The 20,826-nt window shown below is 34.2% G+C and overlaps 1 long non-coding RNA gene across 2 annotated transcripts in view; it reads left to right on the top strand.

Annotated features, from left to right (window-relative positions):
- The window catches only part of LOC141549053 (uncharacterized), an 82,306-nt gene extending 74,812 nt beyond the window's left edge, over nucleotides 1-7,494 (top strand). For both annotated transcript variants that reach the window (XR_012484222.1, XR_012484221.1), the window contains one exon: nucleotides 7,418-7,494. This is a non-coding gene — a long non-coding RNA (uncharacterized LOC141549053). The remainder of the gene's footprint in view (nucleotides 1-7,417) is intronic.
- The last annotated feature ends 13,332 nt before the right edge of the window (nucleotides 7,495-20,826 follow it).

Below are 20,826 nucleotides of genomic sequence, written 5' to 3'. Positions count from 1 at the left end.
AACTTTCCTATCTAGGAAGCTGCCTCAAATTATTTTCTTCTTTTGTGTCTTGCACTTGCTTCTCTATTTTTTTGTGGTTAAAATGATGGTAATAATATATGGTTGTTTATTAAGATCAAAAGTATTAGTTTCCTTTGGATTTGTTTTTACCATGTCTTTTCTATTGTTCTTCAACATTACATCTCATTTGCTTGAATTTATCCAGGTTCCTTATGTACGTGTATTTCCTCTTTTGCCTCTTCCTTCCTTCCTATTCTCAAAAGAAAATTGGTTTCAATTAAGCTTCTTGGCATCCTTTTCTCTATCTCACCCCCACCCATTCCCTGCCCTAGCCAGAGACCAACTTTTTAAAATCTCTACCTAGTACTAGTAAGTCTCCCATCCCCTTAGTTGATTTTTCTAATGAGGCATTTTACTGGTCACCCATCTCTCCAGCCTTCCCAAACCTCTAATTCAAGGATGGACTGGAAGACAAGTAAGAAACTAAAGAGGAATTGGAAATTGTACCAAAATTAACTGCTCCAAAGAGATTTTAGAACTTTTTTTTTAGTTCTTTAAAGTTTGCTGACTGTCCAGAAGATTATGTTTCATAAAATGGATTTCATAATGGTGTTTCCCCAGAAAAATTCAAGGCAATTATGAATACCAAAAATATTAATCTCTGTTGTTGTTGTTTAGTCATTTAGTCACATTCAGCTCCTTGCAAGCTGAACATGGGTTTTTTTGGAGTGATTTGTCTTTCCTTCTGCAGCTCATTTTACAGATGAGGAAACATAAGTGACTTGTCAGGGTCACACAATTTGCCAGTGTCTAAGGCTTTCTGTGTCTGGTGAATTCCTTGATTCTAAGTCTATCACTCTATCCGTAAGCCACCTAGCTTTTTGAACCTTATTAAAGGATTATATTCTTTAAAGAAAAGCATGATTTCTTAATTTGTACTTTAAAAGGGTAAGAATCAAGGATTTAAAAATGTAAAAAACAAGTTATATTATTTTTACATAATGATTAATAGTATCAAAGAGTAAATCAATGTTGACTGGAAATTGAATCCTAGTGATTATTTGACCTTTCTCCTTCAACAAATTCTAGAAAAAGTCCTTTGTCTTTTAGTTAATTTCTCTTTTGGATAAAAGGGGGAAACTCTGACATGGGATAATGGGGGAAAGTCTTGGATTTGATCTCAGAGAACAAAGCCTTAGAATCTAGGAACTGAAAGGGACACTCAATAAGCCTCTCTACAACACATCTGACAAGTACTCTTCCAGACTTTTTTTGAAGAATTCCCAGGAAGGAGAGCCTTTTTAAGGCAGCCCATTCACTTTTGGAAACAAAATTTTCCTTCCATACTGTCTAAATATGCCTTTTGGCAACATCCATTTATTGCTTCTAGTTTTGTATAAACGACAGTTCCTTCAAATACATCTCTCATATCCTCTTCTCTCCTGAACTCCTCTTCTTTTCAGGTTCTCACCTCGAGAGCAAGTAATCCTAAAATACCATGTCAAGGCTGAACACAACATTGCAGATGTGATCTGACCAGGAAAAAGTACAAGGGAACTACTACTGGACATTGTGCTTTTCTTAATGTAGCCTAAGAATCTTTTTTTCTTCTTTTTTTTCTGTTTTATCATGCTATTTATTCAGTTTCAGTTTGAAGTCATCAGATCTTTTTTTTGAACTGCTGCCTAGACATGGCTTCTTCTATCTTCTACCTATACATAGATATAAGTGTATTTATCTATACACATATCTTCTACTTATAAGACTGATTTTGGAGATTGGGTGTCGAAATTTGACTCTGTTATTTACTACCCATGTGACCTGGGTCACTTTAATGCTCTAGATCTCAGTTACTTCATCTAAAAAATGATGAAAGGGATGCACTAGGTTACCCCTAAGATCACTTCCAGTTCTAATTCTATGTCCTCTGACTATAATCTTGAAATGCTTGCCAATACTATCAGTGTCTTTTAAGTTATTTTATCACAATCATCACCCCTGTGAGCCAATGTGTATCAGAGGTGTGTTCCATATTAGCAACCAAATGACTATACAAGCTATTTCCTCCTTCACTACTGTCATATATCACCAGTAAAGTACTGTAACTGTAAAGACAAATGCACCAAAGCATTCTCCAAAGTGGCTGAATCATCTGAAAGGGATTTATTGTTTCTGCATATACAACAAAACTTTAAATGTTCGCTTTACTCAATGAACAAAATATCTAAGGAGGCAAGTGATTTCACATAGCAACAAAGCACTCTCAGAAGGCAGGTTTCCTGTGCTATAGAATGTTCAGATTTCTCTTCTGAATGATGGTAGTGGAAATGATAGCAAATCAAACAAAATCAAAAGGGAACAGAATCTACTTCATTCAATTCAATTAACATAAAAGCATTATATTAGGTATGTAAAGAAAAAGAGACATCTTGTTTGCCTGGGAGAAGAGAGGAACATGTACCCAGATAGAGTATACTTTGACAAGAGAGAGGGAACACCAAGAATAGGACAATCAGGAAAGGTTTTCTGTAAGAATGGTGCCTGAGGATGAGCCTTGAAGGAAGATAAGGATCCTTTTAATTTTTTTTTTGTTTTTTTATTGATATCTCTTGCTTTTACATCAGTTTTACTTTTTAAAATGTCTTTTCCCCACCCACAAAGCGATCTGCCATAATGAAGATTTTATTTTTTTTTTTAAATTGAGTTTTAAAAATTTTTTTTATCTTTTAAAAAAATTTTTTTACAAAAATTTTATGCAAAGATAATTTTTCAGCATGGACAATTGTTGCACGGTAAGAATTGGATTCCGAAGGTAAAAGTAACCTGGATAGAAAGACAATAGTGCAAACATCATACACTCATTACCCAGTGTTTCTTCTCTGGGTGTAGCTATTTCTGTCCATCATTGATCAACTGGAACTTTTATTCCAACTTTTCCCCTCCTTCCCTCCACCCCTTCCCCCAGATGGCAGATTGACCAATACATGTTAAATATGTTAAAGTAGAAGTTAAATGCAATATATGTATACATGTCCAAACAGTTATATAATGAAGATTTTAAAAGAAAGATGGGAAAAAGTCTTGTCATTTAAGCCAGCTAATACACAAACTGTGTTTGAAAATTTATACAGTATTCCACACCCATAGTTCCCCAGGTACATTTTCTTAACTTTTCTCTGTGGTCAAAGTTTCATCTTTTTGTTCATTCCATTTATATTGTTGTACTTGAATATTATTTTCAAAGTTCAGCTGACTTCACTCTCTTTCTGTTCATATTAATCTTCCTATGCTTCTCCAAATTCTTCATACTTGTCACTTCTTATAGTATAGTAATATCCAATTAATTCTTCTACCACAATTTGTTTAACCATTCCATAATCAAGAGTATGGGAAGCTAAGGAATCTAAGAAGTAGAGGGGAGAAGAAAATGCATTTTAAAAAACAAAATAAATCAGCCTGTGCAAAAATATGGAAGTGGAATCAGAATTCCAAGTTTAGAGAACAACAAGGCTAAGTTGTTCAGATTGCAGTTTACATTTAGTTGAATAATGTAGAAAAAAATCAGGAAAGGTACGTAAAAGAAAACTATGAAGGACTTTATTTTGTACTAGAGGCAATGGGAGAACAGAGGAATTTCTTAAGCAAAAAACTAGGGAATTTCTTGATCACTCTATGTGAGTGAACTGGAGAGAGAGAGAGAGAGAGAGAGAGAGAGAGAGAGAGAGAGAGAGAGAGAGAGAGAGAGAGAGAGAGAGAGAGAGAGAGAGAGAGAGAGAGAGAGAGAGACTAGAATCAAGACCACCAGGTGGGAAATTCTTGAAACAATTCAGAGGTGAAGAGATGAGAATCTAATGGGAACAGTGTGAGTGAAGAAATGTTTTGGAGGTAGGATCAACAAGTCTTGGCAACTGATTGGAAATTGAAGATGAGGGAGAATGAGGAGTTGACAAGGATGCTGAGGCTGCAAAATGAAGTGATTGGAAGGAAAATGGTCCTCTCAACAGAAAGAAGTTAGAGGAAAAAATATGTTAAGGGAGGAAAACGAGTTTCATTTTGGACAAATTGAGTTTGAGATGCCTATGAAATATCCATATATTAGTATTATTGGATAGGGTTAGTTTCATATATTGAGGAATCATCTCAGTTGATCTGATAATCTTATCAGCATCCCCTGAGTTCAATTATAACCATTAAAAGAGCAGAGAGAGGAAGAAAAGAGAGTATAGGACAAAACTTTGGGGGATCCCTATAGTTAGATGTAGAAGATATAAGAACATCAAGGAACAGAATTAGTTGAATACAATGTATTATGAGAACCAAGAGGAGAAAATATGTAGAAGAAAGTGGTAACAATATCAAAATCTACAGAGGACTGAGTAAAAGCCAACAGATTTAGCATTTAAGAAATTGTTGATAATCTTGGAGGAAACAATTTTGAGTAGTGGAGTCAGAAAGGAACAGCAAGGTGCTGCAGTGGATACACCCCCAAGCTGGAATTAGGAAGATTTGACCTCACACACTTATCAGTTGCTTGACTCTGTGCAAGTTATTTAACCCCTTTTTGTCTCTATTCCTCTTTGGTAAAATGGAAAGAAGGAAATGGCAAACCACTCCAATTTCTTTGCTAAGAAAACCCCATGAACAAAAGTCCATGGAGTTAAGTAAAATCAGACAGGATTAAATGAATGATCAACAAATATCCAATAAAAATTGAGGAGTAAGTGGAAGGGACTCACTTATCTCCTTTCTCCTGATTAACCTGGAACTTTTGGGAGTCTTATATAAACCTTCTATTCACATGAATAGTTTTCTTTGGAAGACAAAAACAAGTGCTTCCATAATTTTTTGTATATGAAAATACCAAAAAGTAGAATAGGAAAGGAATCAGCACTTTATTAAGCACTAAAAAAAAAAAAAAAAAATGTGATCTTATTTGATCCTCACAACCACCACAGGAAGTAAGTGCTTTTATTATCACAATTTTACAGTTGGGAAAACTGAGACAGAAGTAAGTGGCTAAAGCTGGATCTGAACTTAAGCATTTCTGACTCTGGGCATACTATTCTATCTGGGTTATCTAACTGTCTCTTGGTGGGGGGAACAGGGGCAAAAAGCAATATGGAGGAAATTTTTTTCCTTGTTTCAGATATTTTCCTAAAATTTTATAAAAGTTAATAGACTAATTTTAAAACAGATTATAAATACTTTAGGATTTTATATGACTTCATTTTATGGCTACTAAATTCATAATAAAAAACTGATAATAAATGCTTCTTTTTCTTAGAGACTCTCAGTTAGAAGACAGCCAAGAATTCTTCTGATCTAGAATCCCTTTTACAAGATACCTACAAGTAGCCTATGCAATCTCCACAGTATGACCTTTAATGATGGGCATCTAGTCCACTTTTGGACAACTCTTAAGAAGTGTGGAAGTTTTATTCATATTGAATTTGAAATACCCTTTTATTTATTTTTTAGTGACAAAACATATGCACTGGTAATTTTTCAACATTGACCCTTTCAAAAACTTCTGTTCCAATTTTTCCCCTCCTTCCCTCCATTCCCTCCCCTAGATGGCAGGTAGTTCCATACATGTTAAATGTGTGCAGGGGTTCTCAAACTATAGCCCACGGGCCAGATGCAGCCAGCTATGTTGCGGTCCACACTCATGAAATACTCTTTTAAAATAACTTTTACCCATTACTCTTAAAAATCTGTTTCATGGGCCTGAGCAAAACAAATGTAATACCTCTTCTATAAAAGTGTTATTAATAACAATAACATACAAGCACTTTGAAGTTTACAAAAATACTTTAGCTATATTATCTCATTATTTGAAAATAGCTATCATGCCACACAAGGTTTCTCCAGGCTAAATATTCTTAATTCCTTCAAGTAATTCATAAATAGCGTAATTTCTAATCTTCTCATATAACGGTTATATTTCTCAGGATATAATTAATACAAAAAGTTTAAAGAAGCATGAGAAAACTTTATGTTACTGATGCAAAGGTTTTTAAAAAAACCTAAATAACAGGGAAAAGTACAAATATTGACTACAACAATATACATGGAGAGAACAACAAAAATTACAACAGGATGCATTGTAATCATAATAGCCAAACTTGGTCCCCAAAAAGAGCTAGGGAAATTACATCTAACTCTTTTTAGAACGTATAAGATACTATGATTGTGGAATACTGCAATACTATCAGGATCAATTGACGTATTGACAAATTTGCAAAATTTTGGGGGAATTCTTTGAGAACCAGTCATTAGAGCATATTCTAGAAGCTAACTAAGATTCCCCATAGGTTGTTACCAGGCATGGAATATTTCACATGCTCTAAAGACTGCTCTCACTGATTACTTTCTCTGTTACATAAGAAATACTCCTCTGGATAGAGTCTGAGGGAGGGTATGTTTGGAAATGTGAAAGACATAAAAGCAAAATATATTAATAATGTTTAACTGCATCAGCATCCAGAACTGAACACAATAATTACATCAGCTGGGATTGGGCCACAGCATACTACACTTCCCTAATTTTGGACATCACCTCTAAAAAGGAATTATTCATGTATTTTATTTTTACATAATACATCTTAAAAAATAACACCCCACCCCTAAGAAAAATAAGGACACTATACACTGCTGGTGGAGTTATAAATTGGTTCAACCATTCTATAATTTGGAACTATGCCCAAAGAGCTACAAAACTGTGTATACCATTTGATTTAGCAAAACCATAATAGGTATATTTAAGAGATAGGATTTCAACACAGTTGGTCTTGACTTCCAGGCTAGCTTTTTATATACCATGTCAGATATGGTTTGTTTATTATTTTTCCAAATACTTGTAAAGATGGTTTCTAACATTCATTTTTGTAGGCCTTGTGTTCCAGGTTTTTGTCCTCCCTCCCTTACTTCCCCCCTCCAACACAGCAAGCAATCTGATGTGAGTTGAATATGTACAATTCTTTTGGACATATTTCCACATTTGTCATGTGTAGGAGAGGTCAGATCAAGAGGGAATAAACCACAAACAAGAGAGAGACAAGCAGACAGATTTTAATAACAACAACAATGAAAACACTGTGCTTTCATTCACATTTAGCCTCCTTAGTTCTCTCTCTGGATGTAGATGGGATTTTTCCATCCCAAATCTATTGCAACTTGCTTATAATTTATAGCAGTGGTTCTCAATGTGTGCTGCAGGGGATTTCTGGGGATTTTCAGATTTTTTAAACTTGCTTGTACAAATTGTTGATCTGGCCTTTTATTGATTCATATGCTTGGAGACAAATTTTTCCCCTATAAATTTTGAGATGTTTTGGCTACATCCCCCAAATCATTTATGTTGTCTCATTGTTACATTACTTTATTTTTCATAAAGTTTACTATTTCTGACCAACAGGAGGAATACAGAGAGGCTTGGAGAGACTTACATCAACTGATGCTGAGTGAAATGAGCAGAACCAGGAGATCATTATACACTTCAACAACAATACTGTATGAGGATGTATTCTTTTTTTTTTTTTTTTTTTTTTGTATTCATTTTTCCAAATTACCCCCCCTCCCTCTATTCCCTCCCCCCGATGACAGGCAATCCCATACATTTTACATGTGTTACAATATAGTCTAGATACAATACATGTGTGTGAATATCATTTTCTTGTTGCACAATAGCATTAGATTCCGAAGGTACATGCAACCTGGGCAGACAGATATTAGTGCTAACAATTTACATTCACTTCCCAGTGTTTCTTCTCTGGGTGTAGCTACCTCTGTCCATCATTGATCAACTGGAAGTGAGTTGGATCTTCTTTATGTTGAAGATTTTAAGTGGAAATCTTCAACATAAAGAAGATCCAACTCACTTCCAGTTGATCAATGATGGACAGAAATAACTATACCCAGAAAAGGAACACTGGGAAATGAGTATAAACTGTGAGCATTTTTTGTTTTTCTCCCCAGGTTATTTTTACCTTCTGAATCCAATTCTTCCTTTGCAACAACAACAACAAAATTTGATTCTGCCATATATATTGTATCTAGGATATACTATAAGATATTTAATATGTATGGGAATGCCTGCCATCTAGAGGAGGGGGTAGAGGGAGGGAGGGGAAAAATTCGGAACAGAAGGGAGTACAAGGGATAATGTTGTTAAAAAAAAAAAAATTACCTATGCATATGTACTGTCAAAAAATGTTATAATTATAAAATTAATAAAAATAATTTTTTAAAGTTTACTATTTCTGTTGTTAAAAAAAAAAAAAAAAAAAACATACTAGGTCTGTATCCCAAAGAGATTAAAGTTTAAGGAAAAGCAAAGCATTCCTAAGTACAAAAACATTTATGGCAACTCTTTTTGTGGTGGCAAAGAATTGGAAACTGAGGGGATATCCATCAATTGTGGAATCGTGGTATATGACTGTGATGAAATACTATTGTGCTATAAGAAATGACAAGCAGAATGATTTAAGAAAAAACTGGGAAGACATATGTTGAACTCATGCAAAATGGAATGAGTAGAACTAAGAGAGACTTAGCTGGGGGTAGCTAGGTGGCGCAGTGGATAGAGCACCAACCCTGAATTCAGGAGGACCTGAGTTCAAATCTGGTCTCAGACACTTAACACTTCCTAGCTGTGTGATCCTGGGCAAGTCACTTATAACCCCAGGCTCAGGGAAAAAAAAAAAAAAAAAAAACTTAGCTAGCTATTCTGATCAAAATAATGATCCAATGATTGATGCCAGTTCCAATGACCTTGTGATGAAGAGAGCCTTCTACACCCAGAGAGAGGACTGTGGGGACTGAATGCAGATCACAACATAACATTCTCGCTCTTTTTGTTGTTGTTCACTTACGTTTTGTTTTCTTATTCATTTACTTTCCTTTTTGATATGATTCTTTTTGTGCAGCAAGAAAATTGTATAAATATTTTTACACGTATTAGATTTAATATATATTAACATATATAACTATATTTGATTGCTTACCATCTAGAAGAGGAAGGAAGGGGAAGGAGGGGAAAATCTGAAACACAAGGCTATGCAACAGTCAATGTTGAAAAATTATCCATGAATTCTGATGGACGTGGCCCTCTTCAACAATGAGATGAAACAAATCAGTTCCAAAAGAGCAGTAATGAGCTGAACCAGCTTCACCCAGCGAAAGAACTCTGGGAAATGAATGTGAACCACTACATGGAATTCCCAATCCCTCTATTTTTGTCCACCTGCATTTTTTATTTCCTTCACAGACTAATTGTACACTATTTCAAAGTCTGATTCTTCGTGTGCAGCAAAATAACTGTATGGACATATATGCATATATTGTATTTAATATATACTTTAACATATTTAACATGTATTGGACTACCTGCCATCTGGGAGAGGGAGTGAGGGGAAGGAGGGGAAAAATTGGAACAAAAGGTTTTGCAACTGTCAATGCTGAAAAATTACCCATGCATATATCTTATAAATAAAAAGCTATCACAACAAAAAGAAAAAAATTATCCATGAATATGTTTTGAAAATAAAAAGCTTAAAAAAAAATATTTTGGCAAAGAAAAAAAAAAACAAAAAACAATGATCCAAGACGATTCCAAAAGATCCATGATGAAAAATACTATTCACCTCCAGAACTGCTGAATTCTGAATGAAGATTGAAGCATACTTTTTTCATTTTATTTTTCTTGTTTTTGTTTTAATATGGCTAATATGGAAATATATATCACATGACTTTATATATATAATTGATAACATATTGCATGACTTCTTAATGGGGGAGAGGGACAGGCAAGAGGAAGAGAACTCAGAACAATTATTTTTTTTTATTTAGAATTTTTTTCCCACAGTATATATGCATGAGTAATTTTTTTTATAATATTATCCCTTGTATTCATTTTTCCAAATTATCCCCCCCTCCCTACATTCCTTTCCCCCCGATGACAGGCAATCCCATACATTTTACATGTGTTACAATATAACCTAGATACAATATATGTGTATAAATACCTTTTTCTTGTTGCACATTAAGTATTAGCTTCCAAAGGTATAAGTAACCTGGGTAGATAGACAGTAGTACTAACAATTTACATTCACTTCCCAGTGTTCCTTCTCTGGGTATAGTTATTTCTGTCCATCATTGATCAACTGGAAGTGAGTTGGATCTTCTTTATGTTGAAGATATCCACTTCCATCAGAGTACCTCTTCATACAGCATTGAAGTGTACAGCGATCTTCTGGTTCTGCTCATTTCACTCAGCATCAGTTGATGTAAGTCTCTCCAAGCCTCTCTGTATTCCTCCTGCTGGTCATTTCTTACAGAGCAATAATATTCCATAACCTTCATATACCATAATTTACCATTCTCCAATTGATGGGCATCCATTCATCTTCCAGTTTCTAGCTACAACAAAAAGGGCTGCCACAAACATTTTGGCACATACAGGTCCCTTTCCGCTCTTTAGTATTTCTTTGGGATATAATCCCAATAGCAGCAATGCTGGGTCAAAGGGTATGCACAGTTTGATAACTTTTGGGGCACAGTTCCAAATTGCTCTCCAGAATGGCTGGATTCTTTCACAACTCCACCAACAATGTATCAGTGTCCCAGTTTTCCCACATCCCCTCCAACATTCATCATTATTTGTTCCTGTCATCTTAGCCAATCTGACAGGTGTGTAGTGGTATCTCAGAGTTGTCAGAACAATTATTTTAAGTAAATATTAAAAATAATTTAAGCAAGACAAAGAAAAAAAAGAAAAAAGAAAAAAAATTAAAGCCCTAAAGAAAAAAAGAAACTCAAAATAATCATGTTTTCACTTTCTCAGACTTTATATTGGTCCTGAAAAGAAGATGCTTCAACTTCCATCAATTTATACCCAATGTACTTATAGGCCAAATTTACTTCCTTTTATTGAGATTTAATTCAGCCTATTTGTTACTCGCTTTGCACAGTTATACATAGATGCTAATTATTTTTGCCTTTTTTTTTTCTTTTTGGACATTGATTCCTAAGAAATATTGTTACCTTCCACTAATATTCCTTTTCCCGTGAATAGACTGTTCCTTGTTTCTCTGGCTTTGAAGTTTGCCCTTCCACTTTCATTTTCTTTTGTGTATTTGTTTTTTTTTTTTTAATTTTATGCTTTTACTCTTAATTTAATGAACAAAGAAAAAATCCATATACAAATAGACAGAAAAAGAGAATTTGTACACAGTGTCCCAAAAGTCTTAGTGCAATTTTAAGCTATATAGAAAGCAAGATCTTGTACACAGCTTGCTCCTCGAAAGACTAATAAATTGAATGTCTTACTTTCAGAAGTGTTCTGCTTGTCTGTTTCTTTCTGACCATCCCTTTTTCTTCTGTGGATATTTTGAAATGCTTGTGACCCTTTTTTATTTTTGGCAACCCATAACTATCTCCTTTCTCCTCCCTTGGATTCCATCCTCCCCCCCCAAAAAAATATTTCAAATCTTCATAATATACAAGCTTAATCAAGCAAAACAAATGCATATAGTGATCATTTCCAAAAATGTCTGTCTCATTCTTCTATTCTGTACTTTGAGTTCATTATCCTTCTATCAGGAGATGCATAATGTGCTTCTTCATTAGTCTGCTGGAACCCTGCTTGGTTATGATATTAAGAGTCCTTATCCCCAGAAAGTGCCATTTTAGGATTTATCAAGTTTACCAAACGTCACATAACTATTTTCATTTCCTTCTCTTTGTTATACATTTAATCTATTGCACAGTTGTTAAGCTACTCTATTTCTTAGCCAGTACCAAATAGTTTTGATAATTACTGCTTTGTAGGATAGTTTGAGATCTGTTATTCCTAGGCTCCCTTATTTTTCATATTTTCTCCCACTATTTCCTTTGAGAATCTTGACATTTTGCCGCCAAATTAATTTTATTCTTTTCTAACTCTCCAAAATAATCTTTTGTAATTTGATTAGTTTGGCATTGAATAAGTAAATTAATTTAGGAAGTATTGTTATTTTTGTTTATATGGTCAATGGACCAATCATAAACAGAATTTCCCCATTTATTTAGGTCAGTCTTTACAACTATAAAGACCATTTTATATTGTATTCATATAATTTCCATGTATATCTTGGCAAGTGGGCTCCTATGTATTTCATACATTCTTTTGCTATTTTGAAGATAGCACATACACACACACATACATACACACACAAATACACATTTATACCCTGCCATTTTAAGTTACTAAAATTTTAATTAAATTTTACTTGAATGTCTAGAGTTTTCTATGTAGACCAATCCTATCATATGCAAAAAGTCATTTATTCTCCATACCTTTTTCCTTCAATTACATACTTTGTACAGAGCTCTGTACTAAATGTAAGGACTCCTCCCCAAAACCAGGCTTCCCAGAATCCACCTGGCCTACTTAACTGCTCACACAATTTGGTTGAGATGGCAATCTCCAATTCTTTTACTTACCATGAAATGGCAAAGCACCAGATCTCACCATATGCCCTGTCATTTCCTTCTCCAGCCCTCTAGGCCTTAAAATCTACCCTGCTTCTATGCCCTACAGACTTCCTGGCATTGTCATATTATTTCCTTCTATGACCTAAGAACCCCGGGAATTTGCCATATGCCCTGCTTCTGTACCCTTAGGACTTTCAGGCTTTTCTATCAGTTGCTACAGATGAACTTTTATGTATTATCTCCTTCAATTAAAGTGTGAGCATGTTAAAGACAGGGACTCTATCAATTTTTTCCTTGTGCCCCTAGTCCTTGGCACAGTGCCTGGCCCATAGTAAAAGCTTAGTACTTTTTAATTTGTTCCCCTCTCTTTGCGGATGCTTATCAAGAATGATTTATTTTTTCTTGTCTTGTTCCTATAGCTAGACTTTCTATATTAACACTAAATTATCCCTCTTTCCAACTCAACTGGTGACACAATTTAAATTGCATAAGAAACTTTAAAAACTGCCTATTCTAACTTCCCATTCCATTCAGAAACATTCTTAACAAAATGTTCCTATGTGGCTCTTTTCAAAAGTGAGGTGATTTAAGGCTAGTTCCAATAGACTTGTGATGGAGAGAGCCACCTGCATCCAGAGAGAGGACTGTGGGAACTGAGTATGTATCACAACATAGTATTTTCACCTTTTTTGTTGTTTGTTTGCTTTTTGTTTTCTTTTTCATTCTTTAACTTTTTGATCTGATTTTTCTTGTGCAGAAAGATAGTTGTCAAAATATGCATAGAGGAATTAAACATGTTTAACACATATTGGATTACTTGCTTTCCAAGAGAGAGATGGGGGAAGGGAGGGAGAAAACATTTGGAACACAAAGATAAATACTGAAATCTTTGCATGTATTTTGAAAAAAAAAAAAAGCTATTACTAAAAATTAAAAAAATAAAATGATCATCCAAAAAAAGTAAAATTAAATTTGAATAAAATAACCTTTAAAGTACAGATCTGATTAAAAAAAATAATATTGAAAACTATCTTTACATGTATTTGGAAAAATAAAATACTATTAAAAAAAAAAAGAAATCTGTTCCTAGTTTTGATGTCACCAATTTATTTTATTGGTTAGCCCTGTATTTTTGACTCTATGTATATGTTATATAATTTATGTATATGTATATAATTTAAAGTGAAAAGCAGAAGAATTTTAAATGGATTCAGAAGGGAACAGAGTGGAAATTTTTCGTTTCTTGTTAGCTTGGTTCTATTTTTAAAATAAGTACATTATAAGGTAAGGACTTTAAGTATTATTTTATTCCTTATTTTGCAGTTTTTACTGATTGATAAGTTTATAACATTATTTTTAAAAATTTAACCTATTTTGACCTGTTAGAATTTTGTACTTTAAAATGTGGTAGAAAATTAAAAAGAAGTATTATTTAAAATGCCTTTCCTCTCTTTTCTAAATACTAATTAATTTAGATTCAAAATACTAAGATTACTTTAAAAGATGAGTAAATATAGATCTGATAAAAAGAACAAGAGTTAACAAAAAATTAGTTTAAAAGGTATCACTTAAATATATTTATTTTCGTTATATCAGGTGAACAATCATAAAAGGCAACAATGCACTCAGATTTGGGCAATCTTTGCTCTTTAGACAAATTTATGAACAAAGACTAGTAATGATAGGTGAAAAACGAATTCAGTAAAATGTGGCAAGCATACATACAGAGGAACTCTTTAGGAAAAGTCTCAAGTCCTCCATATCATATACATTAAAAGGTCAGAGGATCCAAATAGGAACTACGCTAAGGAGCAATCACAATTGGTCACTAGGGGTCAGCCTTGCCCACGTGAGGGGAATACAGTGCTAGAATTCTGTACCTTAGGAAGGTGAAATCTGTTCCATCACTTTAAGCTTTGAGCACGAATACAGAGGAGAATGGGCATCATTTCTCTGAGTCTTTTGAGCAAAAACATAAAAAACCCTTAACTCATTATCTCTAACAATTAAATGGAAGGCTCATAAGATATGATCTTCAAAGGGAATGGAAACATAACAATATTAAATGGTTGATAGCCAGCAAATCATTGGTGTTAACTAGGAATGGAGTTGTGTCTTCAAAGAAAGGAAAATCCAAACCATAGATTAGGTAAACTATGCTTCATATTTTAAACTGGGTTAATTTTATATCAGAAGCTTATTCAGACCATTTTTGCACATGTTCATTTCTCTTTTCTTTGACCTTGAGTAAGCTACTTGCTGTTCTTGGGGCTTTAGTTTCCTCATCTGTAAAATGAGAAGGATGGACTTGATCACTTTTAAGATTCTTCCTTCATTCAACAGATGAGGCAGTAAAATCACTGAAATGCTACCAATGTGCAGATGAACACCTGACAATAAACAGGTGTTTGCCAGTGACAGTATCATTATATTAAATATCAAAATGCTGATTATTTGTTCTGAAAGTTTTCTTCCCAGTAAAACAATTAGATTCACAATCTGGGGCATCATGTAATATCCTTCTTAATGTTTTAATCTTCATTCTACAAGGACTCACATGGTGCTCAAAAGCAAGTCATTCCATCTCCCTGATTCTGACTTTCATAAAGGAAGAATAATAATATTGACCCACTTCTATGATTGCAGAATGAACAGATTACTCACCATGGTATATATATATGACCAAGCTATACCACAATCAGCTACTATCCCCTCTTACTCCACTTCACCAATAGAGTCAAGGCCTCACCTATCCAAATTCTCCTCTGCTAATTCACCATAGTGTCCCAAATTCCCACCATTTAAATTGTTTCTTCTATTTTAAAAAATCTAAAATTTTCTCTCTATCCTTTAAATTATAATCGGATCATTTGTGATGGCTTGTAGATAGTATGCATTCTTTAAATAAAAATGAGTTTTACAACCCATTCTCCAATTGATAAATGGTCAAAGGATATGAACAGACAATTTTCAGATGATGAAACTGAAACTATTTCCACTCATATAAAAGAGTGTTCCAAATCACTGCTGATCAGAGAAATGCAAATTAAGACAACTCTGAGATACCACTACACACCTGTCAGATTGGCTAAGATGAATGTTGGAGGGGATGTGGGAAAACTGGGACACTGATGCATTGTTGGTGGAGTTGTGAAAGAATTCAACCATTCTGGAGACCAATCTGGAATTATGCCCAAAAAGTTATCAAACTGTGCATACCCTTTGATCCAGCAGTGCTACTACTGGGCTTATATCCCAAAGAAATACTAAAGAGGGGAAAGGGACCTGTATGTGCCAAAATGTTTGTGGCAGCTCTTTTTGTAGTGGCTAGAAACTGGAAAATGAATGGATGTCCATGAATTGGAGAATGGTTGGGTAAATTATGGTATATGAAGGCTATGGAATATTATTGCTCTGTAAGAAATGACCAGCAGGATGAATTCAGAAAGGCTTGGAGAGACTTGTATGAACTGATGCTGAGTGAAATGAGCAGAACCAGAAGATCACTATACACTTCATCCACAATACTATATGAAGATATATTCTGATGGAAGTGGAAATCTTCAACATAAAGAAGATCCAACTCACTTCCAGTTGATCAATGATGGACAGAAACAACTACACTCAGAGAAGGAACACTGGGAATTGAATGTAAACTGTTTGCACTATTGTCTTTCTACACAGGTTACTTATACCTTCAGAATCCAATTCTTACCGTGCAACAAGAAATTTGGTTTTACATACATACACATGTATCTAGATTATATTGTAACACATTAAATCTGATTATACTGTAACACATTAAATATGTATGGGATTGCCTGTCATCTAAGGGAGGAAGTAGAGGGAGGGAGGGGAAAATTTGGAAAAATGAATACAAGGAATAATATTGTAAAAAAAAAAAATTACCCATGCATATGTACTGTCAAAAAATATATAATTATAAAATTAATTAAAAAAAAAAAAAGAATCCACTTAGGGAAGAGAAAAGTACCCAAAGCATCAAATAAAGAGAAGTTTATGACTGAGGCAATTAATAAATTTAATTAAACCTATTAAAAATGATTTTTAAAAAAGATAAGCTTCAAGATGAAATAGGATGTTTGAAGAAAAATTAATAGAATTTCCTGCAAGTGAAAATCCTCAGATGCTCTTTTATCTTGTAGTAGTTAGCATCATATCTTTCCTATATTTTTAATCCTGAGGAAGACACTTAACCTCTATTTGCCTCAGTATCTCATTTGTAAAATGGGAATAATAACATCTAACTCCAGGATTATTGTGAAAATCAAATGAGATAATGATTGCAAAATGTATGCACAGTGCCTGGCACCTAGCAAGTGTTATACAAATGTTAGCTATTATTGTTATTTCTATGAAGTAAAGATTGAGAAAACATAATCTATTGAACTACCATGATGAGTTGGAGACAGCTGAGGGAACATTTGTTGTTCAAACAGCATCTTCCTAGGATCTCCTAACACCTTTCATGTAAGAAAATTTTGACAAAATCTTTCCTCCATTCAAAATGTATCCAGCCCTGCTCTCTTTCCTGAGCTACACTCAGACACTTTCTCTCTAACATTCAGCCCTTATGAATTTTCTTATACTATCAAAGGCAACACCTTTCTCCCACCCACTGAGGTTCACAACTCTGGTATCACTCTCAACTCTCAACTTCTCACACTGAACCCAGCAGATATCAAATAAATTGTCATATTTGGTTGTTTTCTACCTTCACAGTATCTCTTGGATGTCTCTTTTTCTCAGTTTGTCCCAACAGCCATGAAGGCAGCTGAAAAAGGTTCTGGGGATTGCTTAGAGCTTGATCAGACATCCAAGAGGCCCTGTCATCTAATGCATCCAGGTTCATATCAGTCATCTTGACTTCTGTTCTGCTACTGGACTTGGATGATTCTGGAAGAAAAAGAGATTAAGACTTTCCACAAATCTGCCTCACTTAAATCTATTTATGTCTTTGGTCTTCTCTGAAAATGAAGAATAATTGCTACTATAAATTAGCCATGAATCCACTTCTCATTTGGTCTCTATATAAACTTCTCATTGGTCTTTTTTCCCATGTTTCTAATCACTCTCTACTATTCCAGTTTTCTGCCAAAGTGATTCTTTTCTAAAAGGCAGGTCTGATTATATTATATATTCCCTGACCTTCCCTCCTTACACCTCTAATGAACTCCAGGAGTCCCCAGTTCCCTTCAGAATTACATAAATACAAATAAATGCTAACAAAGTGAAAATTTAAATATAAACTCCTTTGCTTAGCTTTTAAAGCACTTCATAATCTGACCCCTACTCTTACCTGTCTTCCTACTTTTTAGTCTCCTACTCTACTACAATCCAGCTTTGCTTGCCTACTTAAAGCTCAAACTTGACACTCCATGTTTTTATTCTGGCTACCTCTTAGATGCACTGGATTCCCTCAAAATTCAGCTCAAACTCTTTTTTTGCAGATCTTTCCTAGTACAACCTACTGCTACTGCTAGTAGTAATAATAATTTCAAATAAATAATTTAATAAGTGGTGACATCAAGAACAGATTATAAAACATCATTTGACCTCATGATGCCACTATTTAAATACAGAAATATCCAACAACTACCAAAATAGCTATAATGGCATTTTGTAGTAGCAAAGAACTAGGAATAAAGCAAGTTACCATATTTGAGAAATGGTAGAGTGAGCCACAGTCTATTAATGGAATGAATGTGCAGTAAAAAATTATAATATATGAGGAACTGAGATGAGTGAACTGATTCAAAATAAAATAAGCAGAACCAAAATTGTAATACAAATATCTAAAGTCACATAAATTAAGTGCATACTAACAGGAATCTTAATCCTAAGTAATTAAAAAACCATTAATGATTTCAGCTAACAGTTAATGAGACAAAAAGCCCCTACTTCCAGCAGAGATGCAAGAGACTACAAAAGCAGAATATTGCCTACATTATCATTAACAGTGGTTATATAAGTTTGATTTTGCTTAATCATTTTTCCTTATTACAAGGAAATGGGAGTAGAAGAAATACATCTAGAAATGTCTGTGATGTAAAAAAAAAAAAAAAAAAAAAAAAAAAAAACCAATAAAACATTCAAATGACAATGACCGATCATAATGCCAGATGACTGACAATGAAGCATGTTCTCTATCCACAGGGCTGTTTGTCTGTTTTTTTTTTTTTAATTGGAGGAGGATTTGAAGGGTTAAAGAGGAATAATGGTGATGCAAAAAAGAAAAAATGGTTCTTGATGCATTTTTTTTAAATGTTCAGTAAGGGCAGCTAAGTGGTGCAGTGGATAGAGCACCAACCCTGAAATCAGGAAGACCTGAGTTTAAATGTAACTTCAAATATTTGACAATGATTAGCTGTGTGATCTTGGGCAAGTTACTTAAGCCCAATTGCCTCAGGGGAAAAAAAAGTGCAGTAAATAGTTCAGAGAAAAACAGACAAGCTAATCAACTTTGAAACTATTACTAAATGCATTATATGTGTGTATATATATATATATATATATATATATATATATATATATATAAAATAAGCTAGACATAATAGGTATGGTTTCATATACAATCCTTTTTTTTATTTGTATAAAAAAATTTGTTGGTCAAAGTTTGAATAACAAAATATAAAATTTATTTTTCAATATACTAAACAAAAATTAAAACATACTTATGAAGTAAAATAACACATCATGTCATAGTGACTTCATTTTCTCTTTTGACAAGATATCTAAAATGATAGATTGAGGAATGGTTTCAATATATTTTTTTCTAGGCATTTAACATATTCATGCTACTGTTGTGGACGAGATTGGATTATTGGTTAGATAACAGCACATTTAGGTGGATTTTAAATGACTGAATGTTAGAATACACAAGAGAGCTGCTAGAATACACGGAAGCCAGCTGACTGACTGTGGCTGCTGGAGATCCAATCCAGAATAGATTTCCTCTTGTGAGAGGATGATCTAAGGAGACTGAGAGGCAGTTGCTGTTCTCTGACATCTCTCCTCTTCCCTCTGCCTCCAATGTATGTAGTTCCCAATCTGCAACATCTGTGTCAGCAAAGGCTGCCCTGCAATTCCTTCAGATGTTATGATCCACAGCTGTGGAGGCTCTCAGAGAATTGATCTGTCCTTTAACAACTGAATAGTTGGACCCCCCCAAAATAGTCATTAGTGATTCACTTCTCATTTTAGAGTATCACTGGTAGAGTTCCCTTTAGAATTGTGCTTGGCCTCATTCTGCCCTGATCAGACCATACTACAAGATGAAATGTGATATTCAATTCATTTTAGGAAGTTTTAATGTCTAGTGAAAGGCAACTCAGCTGAAGGACCTAGTCATGCAATACGCCTATCAGCTGAAGGAATTAGAAATATTTAGCCTTATATTTTCCCCCTAAAAAAATATAAGGATTCAAGGAATACCTAAGGATATAAAAAGCTGAAAGGGGGTATTTATTTCTGGAATTTCAGAGGGCAGGGCTATATTAGTTTAATTTACATTAAATTTTATTCTCATTGGGAAAAGTAATGGATAGAAATCGAAAGGATGCTCATTTAGATTTAAGGCATGGAAAAATACTTTAGGAATTAGAGCTATCTCAAAATGAATAGCTTCCTACTTCCAAGCCCAGAACTCTGTTCACTGTATCAGTGAAGGAATTCATCAAGATCATTTAGTTCACCGTCCTCATTTTTCCAGATGAGGTTACTTTCATACAACTAAGCAGTGGCTGAATCAGGATTTGAACTCGGGAAAGTGAGTAGACCTAACTCCAGGGCCAGGACATCAACAAGTGAAGTAGATAGAACAGTGAGTTTGGAGTCAGGAAGACCCTGCTTCAGACACTAAATGTTTGATCCTGATTTCACATAGTGTTCTAATGAGCCACAGGAAAACTTTTTAAAGTTTAGCAGGGAAGAGAAAGAGAAAAATGGGATGGAATTTGGAGATGACCAAAGGGTCAAGCTCATGGGAAAGAACTAAAGAGAAAGACTAAAAAATTTTGAGAGGGAATGATTGTTAGGACAATATTCTAGGAAAAAGTGGGAAAGAATGGGATTCAGGGTGAAAGTAGAGATATTAATCCTGTTGTGCCACAGTTCTCTTTTATTGTTCTGATTCAGTTTCCCTAATTGTCCTCAGTTTCCCTAAATTGTCCTGCCTCAGTTTCCCTGAATTGTTCTGCCTCAATTGTTCTGGTCAATCTGGCAAAACCACCCCTCTCTCTTAGTCATCAGAATATTTGATAAGGATAAAAGATCTAGTATTTTAGAATATCAGAATGCCTCTCCCCATCCCATTCAATCAGAATATCAGAT

Source organism: Sminthopsis crassicaudata, chromosome 1 (assembly GCF_048593235.1).
Source record: "Sminthopsis crassicaudata isolate SCR6 chromosome 1, ASM4859323v1, whole genome shotgun sequence".
In the NCBI taxonomy this organism is placed as follows: Eukaryota; Metazoa; Chordata; class Mammalia; order Dasyuromorphia; family Dasyuridae; genus Sminthopsis; species Sminthopsis crassicaudata.
Note: the sequence above shows the minus strand (reverse complement) of the source record. Positions and strands in the feature narration are given on the sequence as shown.